This window comes from Acanthochromis polyacanthus, chromosome 21 (assembly GCF_021347895.1).
Source record: "Acanthochromis polyacanthus isolate Apoly-LR-REF ecotype Palm Island chromosome 21, KAUST_Apoly_ChrSc, whole genome shotgun sequence".
In the NCBI taxonomy this organism is placed as follows: Eukaryota; Metazoa; Chordata; class Actinopteri; family Pomacentridae; genus Acanthochromis; species Acanthochromis polyacanthus.
In genome coordinates, this window is record NC_067133.1 from 19,207,001 (window position 1) to 19,219,434 (window position 12,434).

Genomic DNA, 12,434 nt, shown 5'->3' on the forward strand with positions numbered 1-12,434 from the left:
ACAGTTCTTTATTTCATCTTATGTGTTTTAATACATGTCATACCAGTGCGACAATAATAGCCTGTAATATGTACCGACCGGGCTCCTCGCATCAGCTTGCGTAAGGTGTTCAACCGTGTAATCGCATTTATTTATTTAATATTTCATGTTTGACGGATACGGAGTTCATGTTTACGGTGCGTCACTGGCAGTCGCTTCATATGTGAAAATGCGCACTGGATGTTCTAAATGAGTCGAATCTGACAGCAGGACTCTTCGTTTTGTGGGCCTATTCATTGCACCGTGGCCTCCACACTAATAGATTTAGGTAATTTTAAATAATAGTGTGCGAGCTTGGAAACGACAGTTGGCTTGTCCCGTGAAAGCTCTATCTGTGGTGGAGGATTTTACAGTTGTGGACAAACAGAGGAGACAGTGTAAGCAATGGAGTATTTATCTTAACTAAAAAGTAGGGAGGGAAAAAGTGATATTCTGCATAAGTGTATGCATAAGTGGTTTTAGGCACCATTTTTTCTTTCTCTTAAAAAAAATCTGAGCACATGTTCATTCACTCATTGGCTGTTAGAGGAATAAATGCATCAGAGCGAAGTGTGCAGCCTGAAAGTGAACTACTCTGTCCAATCCCCCATGTCCAGCAGTGCACTATTAACCCTGCACCTCTTCATATCATTACCTATAGGCCGGGCTGCTCTCAGAGAGGTCTGGGGAGCCCCAGGAGTCCTTGAGGAATGTTTCAGGGTGTCCCCATGCTAAGTGAGAAATCCCTTCAAAATTTGACTTACCTGAAAATCCCAGTTACAAAATGCATCCAAAAGGCATCTTGACACATTCATGCCTCCACAGCACCTCCCTATAGTATAAAACCACAGCAGGAAGAATATTCTGATGCATCCAAATTTAATCAAATGTGACCCCGTAATGTTTAGGGGTTCATATCGTGAAAATTGAGGCGCCATTATAATATTTCTATGCTGAACTAATTCCCAATTTAATAATGAAACATCTAATAAAAAGACATCAGCTGCCTATATTGTAGTTATGATGGCTGAAATTAAACCTTTTGCCTTTGTGTGTTATTATGATAAAATTGAACCTGAGGAGGCATACAAGAAAGACCCTGAAAACAGTTATTTTCAGCTGGTAAGCCTTTTCCTCATTTCACCGGGGTGCATTGTGTTTGTCCTGCCAATTCTTGGGGAAAAATTGGCATGTCTACTATTCTGAAGGGGCTGAATGAAATTCAAATTCTTCAGGTGGTAAAACAGCAATATTGCAACTGTCTGATTGCGTTATCTGGGCATTCAAGAAGCCAGACTTGGAATTGGTTTACTGCCAAACACACTCCCCAGGAAGACAGAAGGATTTATTTCCCCCTTGTCTGTGTGTCACATCACCTTCAGAAAAATTATACCCAGCCTTCAATGGTTGAATAATAGTCATATATTAGCATGGCATTAATGACCGTCAGCCATTTAATAAGTCTCTAATCATAATTAGATTTATTTCTTTGTGAGTTTTTGGAGGCTCCGCGATGCTGTGGTCAGGATTTGATGAGCATATTGTTCTGGTGAAAGTTGTGAAGCAAATACTGTATACAGAACCTGACTGATGGTCTTTGCATAGAAAAATTGAGTTATTCAGAGGTATTCAATGTGTCCAGTTTTTAAGAACATGTTTTCACTGCACATGCATGCATACAACAAATGCACACACTCGTGGTTTAATTTAAAGTGCGTTTCCATGCATGCATGAAGGTACACGCATGCACACACATACTCTAGTTATGAATAAGAATAATAGTGCTTAGCTCTAAAAGTGAGTATGGTTGTTTTTCTTTGGCAGTTATGTTACTTTCTCTTATGTGAAATATGTATGACACTTTACAGCTCTTTGACAAGGCTGAGTAAACGAATATGTTAATAAAAATGAGCAGAAAGATAAAGCACTGATTTGAATTTCAGAAAATGACTTATGATGTTTCACACTCTCACGACAGCTGAATGTACGATTGTAAGAATAATGTAAAAAAAAAAGATATTAATTAAAAAAAAATGCTGATAGCTTTTGGTATCATGGTAACACCTCATAATGTTTTTATTTTTCCCACCATGGCTCTTAATTACAGCAAGCAACACATACGGAATGCACCATGCCAATAAAAAGATTGTTGATTTTGACACAGCATGGAGATTTATCTGTAACCTATGAGGGACACTGACATCCTTTTCACGCATAGGATGGTGTGAAATGAAAATGAGTACATCTCTGAGTAACACAGGACAACACTAAATTATTCTACAGTTGCATTTAGGGTTTGAGATCGCAAATAACATAATTGTAAAAGGTAAAGAAGAATATATGACAGTTGTACGAATTTACCGAATCCACGTTTCAGTTATACTTTCAATTCTGAGGTCAGAATTCTTTTCAATTTTCTATCTTGTGCCTCACCTCAACAGGAATTCATACTGTGGTTGATGCTGTTTCGGTATCAATCTAGATTTTTTAGAAAATGTTTAAAATTATATCCAGCAAATAAATAATAAAATATACATATAATCATTGCCAATTTTTGCGCAATGATTCATTTACTAAAGCCGCCCATTGTTCAGGACAAGTGCTTATTTTTCTAAAACATACTTGAGTTTAACCTGCACATATTTAGCTGTAACTGAACAGCACAAAACATGTAGAGCTGTGAAATCAACCGTCCCTTGATTGTACATATCAAATTCATTAAATTTCTGAAATTTGTTGTGTGTAAAGGCAGTTATAACACACTCACACACACCTAACAACACACACTTCATTGTACACACATACTTCCATTGTAAGTTTGTTCAACCTCCAGCAGGAAATTACTTGGGAATATTTCGTGCTTGTACAGAACATACGACTTTCACCAAGGCACTGCAGTATGTTCTGATGATAAACTTAATCTCAGAGTTGTCTCTTGATGATGAAACGTTCCCAGATATGATATCCGATTAGTACTCCAAGCCGGCCTGTCATAGCCCACAGAAAAGCGGAATTTATTTTGTTTTATCATGTCCGTGGTCTGTATAGATTTGTTGTAAACTCAGAAGATTATTTGCAATTGTAATGAATGAAAAACAAACCTTTGCAAGATTGAATTGTACCTGAATGTGAATTTTTGACCTTTTTTCATAATCTCATTTCTGCATAGCATAGCTCACAAAATAATTCAAATGCCTCTTACAGCATCATCGCAGTACATGATTAGAGCGCTCCCTTCAGCCTGTTTCATCTCATTAGCTTGGAGATATCCACTGATGGATGTGGCAGCTTTTTTGTAGTATCTGATCAGGTGCTGTGTATCTCTGTAGCCCTTGAGCATCGGCAAAGATTTTTTTTTTTTTTTTTTGCCCTTTTTCGTGATGTTAAAATGCTGTGTCTCTGTCGGGCAGCTGGCCTACGGTGGAAGCTGTTCACTGGGTAGTGCCAGACAGCGTTTCCTTACTCTTTCCCTTTGTAGGCAGCACCGTTTACCTGGCAGTGGGACTTCTGCGGTTGTCACCAGCCTGATAAGACTTGTCCTGACAGGAAAGCCATTATGACTATAATGACAGTTATTGTGGTTCACTGTTTTACCACGGCCGACAAAACACGCTGGAAATGGGTTTTAACAGCTGTTGTTGGACTAATTATTCCAATCAAAAATACCCTATTATGTTTTCTAAGGCCATTTGTAATGTGTTGGCTGTTTTCCCCTTAAATGCTAGATTACATTTTGGGACCATAAACATGCAATAATGGATTGGAAAGAAAGGGACAAGGAGAGGAGGAGAGGAAAAGAAAATAGAGGATGAAGAGCAGAGAGTGCAGTAGCAAACAGGAGAGGCTCATAATAGGCAACAAGCAGAAACTGTCTTTGCTGTGGCAGTGAGGTGCAAAAGCGATGGGCCATGTACGTCCATTTTGAAGCTCGCGGCCTTTGTGTTGAGGAGTTCTCCGTGAACGTAGCCATGTACTCATGCAGCAGCCTGTAACTGCAAGTTATCGGCTCTGTGGTCTCTGCTACATCTGGAGAAAGTCTGGAGGTGTGGGTTTTGAGAAGCCAATCTTACAGGAACCCTACCACACGCTAATTCAATTCAATTTCTGCCAGCCCTGTGCATGTGTAGGCGCCGGCATGGCGAAAATGAACAGGAGCAACAAGAGCGCATGAACAGAAAAAATCGATGAGGACTCTTTTTCATAAATGGAGTGGGTGTTAAATTAGCTGGATTGGCCCATGTAGCAACACATTGGATTGAGTGCCTGGTGTATTTGGGTTGTGTCTATCGACTGAGAGACGACTTGGTGTACAGCAGTGAAAAGACTCTGTGATGCTCAATCAATGTGACCAATCAGCCTCACCAGCAATCCATTCACTTGTACACAGATTTGTCAGGAAGAAGGGCACTCTGAATTGGTGTTAAAAAAATGTGTCGCTGCAGTTTTGATGATCAGCATGTAATGGCTAACTTTTTTGGGGGCGAGTGTTTCCTGCCTACAGTAAATAGTCACAGTGACGGATAGCTTCTAGGAAAATGCACCTCAACCGTTCCGCTATTGGGTCATCCTTAATGGAGCTTTCACGAACCCTTTTTAGTCTGTCGGATTTTTCTATTAACATTGTTAGAAGCAACGTGAAATACCAGCTCGCTCACTCCGTTTGCCAGTTTTCATTTCTTAACATGTATTTCATAGGTTCTCGAGCCCTTGTGCCAAGCTACAATTTGGAAGGCACTTGAGAATAATGATCACAAATCAGTATAATCTTGGTCTGCAGGTTGTCTGGCATTTTAGGAAATCGGTTGTGGCAGCTCCTACAAAAGGTGTATAATGCTCGTAACACCATGAGATCAATTTCAGTCCATCTGCACCCATACCAAACCACATGTGAAATCTTAGAGAAATGAATGTGAATATATGCGAACATCTACACTTTTGAAGTCTTTGAACACGAACTCAGGGCTAATTTTATACAAAAAATAAAAATTCCCATGCATGGACCAGAGGAACTCAAAAAAAAAAGCTTGCATACAAAGAGAAAGATGAAGAGAAGGTCCGTCTTAGTTAAACCCTTGTCCTCACGTAATTGGAGTAGCTTTCCTCATCCAACCTGTCCATCTGAAAAAGGAGGAGCACACAGATGAAAGGAAACAGGGATCAATTGACCTAATAGCTTGTCCAATCAATCGTTATGTTTTTCGGATAGCTTGACGGAGGGTGCTGGCGGGAGTGGTGGATGAGCCCCTCTTAATTGGCTCAACCAAAACGGACCGAGCGGGAGACTGAGCAGCAATGGCAGGTGTAGTCGTCACTCCTCCTCACACCTGGTGCTCTTAGTCTCCAAGCATCAATAGTGACACCTTTATCCTCATTACCTTCAGCTTAGTGCCATGTACAGACCCTTCATTTACTGTTGCAGGTCTCCACAGTTCCTTATTGCACCTTCATTTATACAATCCGCTTTCTTTCTCGCTTACCGCCACTGACACCTCACCCTCATTCAGTGGCTATCGGAGTTACTCAGCATTGTCTGCGCTATCAGTACATTTGGTTAAGCAGTAGGATTTGGAGAGACATTTATGCCAACACGACCCTTACACACAATGCTCACCCGAGCCGTTCCACAGAGGACGGCTCTGGTGGGTTCGTATTTGTGTCAGCGTCACTCCCCTCGGAGTATATGGTGTTGGACTGGTGTGAGCGTGTTTGTGTTTGTGTTCCGTGCTGTGAGCTGTGAGAAGAGGCAGCATCAAGAAACAACACGGGACCAAAAGAGGCTGCTTGTTTTCCCGTCTGCTGAGATGGGAGTTGGAGGTAAGCTGGTAGAAAAAAAAAAAAAGAGAGAGAGATGAGGCGAAGGGGAGGAAGAGGGGGAGGGGAAGGGAGATGGAGAGGTGTGAAAGGGCACGTATATTCATAAACGGCTGCAAAAACACCTAGAGCATTATACATACAGTAGACGGATGCCAGATAATACAGAGATGGGGGGGAGGGGGAGGGCACCAAGACAGAAAAAGTCCATAAACACCTAGAGCAATGAACTTGGAGAGAGAGAAAGAGAGAGGGAGAGAGAGCAAGTGTGAGAGAGAGCGCATCCGGGGTGGATTAATTAAGGATTATAATTATGTTGGGACTATGCATGTCTCACCTGAGACTACCCGGTGCCTCGCCTCTCCAATCCTCGCGCCCTCTGCTCCTCTGCACATATGGACACAAACCGCAGGAAAATACTACCCACACTTGCGGTATTATAGATTCACCTCTGTGACACTGTTCAAAAAAGAATGAGTGCAACAGTGTATTAACCTCTTTCGCTGCTGTTTTTATAATCGGTCAACTACGACATGGGTCCTCTGATGTTAGCCTTTGCACTCGGGCAGCAAATTTGGCAAATTAATCTGTGTGCTGCATTCTAGTCATTACAATAAGACCTGTCTGGATTTGTGACCAGGCATTGGTTCAAAACCCCAATGCAATAGTGCTCACGAGTTTGTCAGATTCAGATTCTGTTTTAAGGAACAGTTACACAATCTACAATTTTATTTGTATTCATCAGTTTAGAAAATATTTTCTTCTAAAGGTGATACGGTGAGTGTGTTCACATGTGTAGCATTTAGAAATAAAATTTATTTGGCATGCTTTTGGCTACCTAATAGAATTCAGTTCTTTTTTGGTTAAACTTGAAATAGAGCTGCAATGATTAATTGAATAATTCATTTTTTGCCAAATGTTAAATTAATCACAGACATTTTTGACTGTTTTTGATAACGCTGGGGTAATTTTTTAGAAACCAAAAATGTCAGAATTCCTTATTTGTACGTCCGCCGGTTTCTTTCCTCCTTTCCATCCCGTAAATGGAATATCTTTGGACTGTAAACAAAACGAGCCGTTTGAGAATCTCGCGTTTGACTTTGGAAAGCATATAAACATTTTTTTTTTCACCATTTTGTGGTGTTTTACAGACCAACTGACTAATCAATTAATAAAGAAAATAATTGACAGAGGAAGTAAATGTTGGTTGCAGCCATACTTGGAGAGATCTGTTATTTTCACTGCAATATGCTCCTCTATGTTCATAAGCTAGCCACTGACTTTTTCTCTCTGTCATTTGGTCCTCGGCAGGCAACATGCAGCGTTTATCGGAGATTCTTTTCCAAGTGCCTGCTGTGGTTGGACATGGAGCTGATGAGAGCAAAGGGAGTGAATCAAAACAGTAAAGTTATGAGCTGCAAAATCAAAGCCAATGCAATACTAGTGAGCTGCTATAGATACAGACGGCAGAGAGAGTTTTCTAAGATTTTCGCTTGTATTATAAAGATAGGAGTGAGACTGTAATCTCCTGTGCCACTAAGTGCAACGAGCTTTGTGTTTTTTTTCAGTGAAACTGCTCAACAGTCATCAACTGGGGCCCAGGTGTGGAATTAACAGTATCAATGTGAAGTAAGGCGCTGCTAAAAATGACCATGCGCACTCAGCAACCCCTCTGTGGTTCCTTTTTAAATGTGTTTATAAAAACGACACTGTAGGGCACCGATTTTTATCCGTCTGAGTGCTTTGCTTCTTTTTTTTGGAAACATTAACCAAAAATGTGGCATGTTTTATGAGGGAAAAAAAATCTAAATGACGGGCGCTGTGGCAGAATGTGTGGTGAATGATGAAGATACATATCTGATGGGATGCACGGGCTTCTCTGTCAAAGTGTGAACGTGCTTTTAATCCAGCAACGGTTACAAACACAACACTTTTGCTCCTGTAGTCCTGTTAGAACATGAACCACACGTCGTACGTCATCCAACCACAAAAGACACTTGCCAGACCACAGCTTAACCTCTGGTACCCTCACAGCCCCAAGACAACGCAGAAAACACACACGCACACACACACACACACCAAACATAAACTGACCACCAAAAGCACACATGCGCACACTTTGCGCAGCCACAGAGGCATTTAGGGAACAGAATGGGAAGGATTTAATTGAGTCTTTGATCATTATAGAATTACCATGTGCCTTCTTGGCACCCTGGTTATTGTTTCATGGATTAATCATTTTCATTCAACAAATTGTGGAATCCACACAGCAAATCAGTGTGCTGCCTGCTTGACATAGATATGCAGTTGGAGCAAGGGAATTTTAATGTGTTCTTGCCCTCCAATTGGCTCCAGTCGTCCATGCGACTTGATTTATTTGACAGATTGGTTTTATTGATTTACTGAATTAATGTGGTGCCAGTTTAATCAGTGTGCTATGGAACTATGCAGAATTTGACATCTCTGTGAACTCAAATGAATTGAGTGTCTAATATTGATCTGGTTATCTACAGTATTTATTCAGCTATTTGTCTAAGAGCTGATTAATTCAGTGTGTACAAAATAATTTAGGTGTGTGTTTATGAGGCTGTGCAGGTGTTTATGTTTGTGTGTCTTTCCCTCTCTGTGTGTTTGCGTAACTGGCTGTGCATCTGCTCTGCACCGAAGCTGTCACCCAGTGTTTGGAATAGCAGCATTTCCGATTCATACCCTTTGTTTTCTGTACATGCAAAAGCGTGCTGCTACTCTATGTTACTAAATGTTACGTCACACAGGCTCTGCATGTTCAGCAATAATAAACATGCATTTACACGCAAACGCACACAAACACACACTCTAACTGCAGTGTATGCGTTTGTGGGGGTTGTGCTTGCATTTGTGCCGTGTGTTAAGTGTCACTGTGTAACAGCAGTATGCGCTATAATTACAGATCGTATATTGTGGGGTTGGAGCAGTGTTCAGCACCGGTGTGGTGATTGAGCAGTATCTGTCAAAGAGGGCCAGAAGAGGGAGAGCAGTTCTCTAATTAGAGCTAACTCAGGATGGATATGGATGCTTTCTGACAGCTGTCTCATCTGATTCGGCTGCCTCTGGATGAGAGCTGTTGTTTGGAGATGTTTGTTTAGGCTCATTATGGATAAAAGTAGAAGCTTTGCACGTCTCTTTCCTCTTATTCCGCGTGTAATGGAGGACCACGTTATGTTGCCGTGACACAGAATCTCACCTGTCATTTGGGTTTTCTGTATTTATAGGGCTGGTTCTGCTCGCAAGACATTTAGCAGCCCTAGATGTAATCCTGCAATGCTGCTGGAGTACACGGAGGTGAAAACATCAGAAATCATCAGTGATATATCAGAGGCTTCGCATGTACATTACAGCAACATTGTAATACTGTACGGTATTCTTTGAAGATCTTACAGCTATTCTAGATTTAGAAGTAAAATCGAGCAAGGAAATGGTAACTTTTTAATGGAGGGTAAATTCAAGCATGGAATACAGCAGAAATTAAAACTCTTACTCCATGTGTTTATTTAATCATATGACATGGACTGCAGCTCAGGTCAGAATTACCATACAAGTTCAGACAACTGCAAAGGGCAGCGTTCTGTATTCCACTGACATTTGTGCTCTGCATTTATTACACTGTATGTTTAATAAGATGTATGACTAAAAATACAGTGGGAATGATCCCCAGGCTTACGGATAAATAGGATTGGGTTTGTACTTTGATTTTGGAAGAATTATGTATGAATGTTAGTCATTCTGTTTTGTATTACTGGTGGTTTTCAGTCATGTAGCACTGCTAGAAATTATACTGTATAGGTTCTGGGTGCCTGAAATTCATTTACTGCATTCAAAGAGCCAGCCTTCAGTACTATGCAGCGTTTTCACAGAATGCTTTTTTTTTTTCAACTACAGAACTACACCCAGAGAGGTTATGTGCATGGGAGGAACAGGGTTTTAACTAGATTAGGGAAGTGCTCAAATTATTGCAGCTGTCGTGTAAACATGTTAACTGGATTATCTTAGCTGAATTAAATCCTGAATTGAGGAAAGGATAACACAATTGACTGACCTCAAAATCAATCTTTCGCTGTACTCTTGGATTTACGTCTACTGTGATTTCTTGATTTTTTTTTTGTGTGTGTGCTTCTGTACAAAGCAGAGACATGGCTAGTGGCAAAAAACCCCAAAGGAAAACAATGCAAAGGACATTTTTCTGTGGAGCGACAGCAAAAAGGCTTTTGTCTAACAACTTGAGGTTACAGAACCTGCGTTCTGGGGTTCTGTAAATTCATCATCATAACAAAACAGACACAAAGTCCCTGCAATTTCCTTGTGGTGCAGAAAAGAACATGTTTTGCTTGGCTGCTTTGCATCAAACAAATCATGTGAACATCATCTACCGAGCAACTTACTGCAAACCATAATTGTACAATCACCTTTAGGCGGTTACTCATTTCAGACAGGTTAAAGTGTGCATTTAAACAAACAGTTCACACTAATGTGCTACTTTGGGTGTCTGTAAAGCTGCTAGACTGCATTTTTTAACTTCCTCTTTCCATAAATGTGGATGTTTTTTGCTCTGTAATAACAGTCTGAAAGCATCTAGGCCTACATTAACCTCTTTTTCTGTGCTCTTTCTGTTACCCTCTAAACAATTTGTTCCGCCCTCACAGACTCTATTTGTCGACTAGTCTAAATAATTACGGTGTTTCAGCCCACATACGTACCTGTTTGCTCACCTACCTTTTCAGGTTTACAGACCTAAATGTCTATGTGCTGGCTGGTTCTCCTAATATGTGCCTGTTTACGCTCTCTTGCCCCTGTACCCTGCACTTACATGCACCTGTGTGGACTCCCCTTCCTCTGCGAGTGTACTAACGTTTGCCCTACACTCACCTTCCCTCTTGCTCATGTGCCCCCTCACTCACCCTTTGATGCAAGCAGATATGGATGGAAATACAAATTACCCCTGATGAACCCAGATATTGAGCTGTTTTAAAGCTTGAGGCTTTAGACAATATCCCTTCCTTGCTCCAACATGCCCAAGAAGGAGGGGCCGGGGTTTCTCACTACATTGAGGTTTTATGGGATTTATGACCCTTGTCCCTAGCAGCCATCTTTCCCTCCACTGGCAGTTCTCCCACTGGGTAGAATTAGCAGGCGAGGAAAACAAACAAATTACGAGGAAACAAACACAACATCTAATAAGCATGTACTGACATGACGAGAAGGCTTTCAGCAGGATGCAGGCTTGAGAGGGAAAACAGAGGATAAGCTGTGTATAATCTTCACTCTCTGTCCCCTGTCTTCTGTTTTTGCGTTTTCCTCTAATTTCCTCTTGCCCCACTGTCCCCTCCACCCTCTGTGACTCGCTGGTGGGGCTCTCCGAGGAGATCATCTCTGAGCATGGGCAGTGTGAGACAGATGGGCGGATGATGGATCTGACGTGATAGACGGCAGGGTGATGGATGGCTGGCTGGCTGATAGGGGATTAATGCAGTGCTGAGGCCGCTGCTGCACAGCGGATGGCTTAGTGATAGATAGATAAAACTGACGAGCAGATAAACAAGAGAGCACTAATCCACGCCCCCTTGATGGACAGAAAATCAAAGAGAGGGAAAAGAGCCACAGAGGGAGAAGTGGACCTTTATATTGCCATCGCAGGGTGTAGAGCTTTCATGGGAGGGAATGTAAGTGGATGCAAGGTGAGATGAGGTAGGATGCTGAGGAGAGTTAAAGAGGGGCATTGTGTTGCGAAGATGTGGAGGCACGGGTCAGTGATAACACTTCAAGTGAGGATTCGTGCTTGATTTTTTTCTTCATTTTTTTCTTTTCTCCCCACTGGACAATAGCGTGAGTTTTGGTGATACGGCATGGCAGGTGACAGTGACTGCTGGCGATATGCTATTTCAAATGATAGCGAACAGTTTTAGTGCAAAGGAGAGATTAGGCATCACAGTAAATTGGCCACAGACGGATGTGATGGGATGATTGGACAGCAGAGAGTGTGCTGGTCGGGAATAGAAGATAGGCATGATTGTTGTGCCTGTTGGTATTTTTTTTAATGCACTTCCCTCAACACAACAGCTTAACCTACCGTGTAATGTACGAAAAATAAAGGTTTTGTCTCTATGTTTATGCAATTCAACTAACTGGTGAGTTGAAAAGGTCTGTCGTGATGAGAGGACAAGAAAAAAAAGTAGGAGGAGTGGAGGACAAGCCCACAGAGAGTTCCTCTGGAAATAGGGAGCAAGCTGCCTATCCTTGCGTTATTATCGAGCGCTAAGCTTTGTCTCTGTTCACCGTTTCAGGGGACCCCAGGGGTTCTGGCATCGATCCGGTGTGCTTAGAATGCACTCCAGTGTCACCTATTTAAACATAGTCAGACACTAGCCAACAGAGACAAGCCTTTATTTATCAAGTCTCTGATTTTGGCTGCATGGATGACAACCTGATTAGCACTTAAAGGAGCTCTTAAATCTTATATTGGAATAGATGGAAGCAATCTATACCGGGAGAGAGACAGCAGTCTGAGTAGGGGAGTGTTACAGAGGAGGAACAGAAAGGTGGAGGACTGTGTCATTCAGGGGTTTAATAAA

At 41.6% G+C, this 12,434-nt stretch overlaps 1 protein-coding gene across 2 annotated transcripts in view; it reads left to right on the forward strand.

The window, feature by feature from the left end:
* Nucleotides 1-12,434, forward strand: part of adgrl1a (adhesion G protein-coupled receptor L1a) — a 95,195-nt gene that overhangs the window by 367 nt on the left and 82,394 nt on the right. The gene's annotated exons all lie outside the window — the stretch shown is intronic.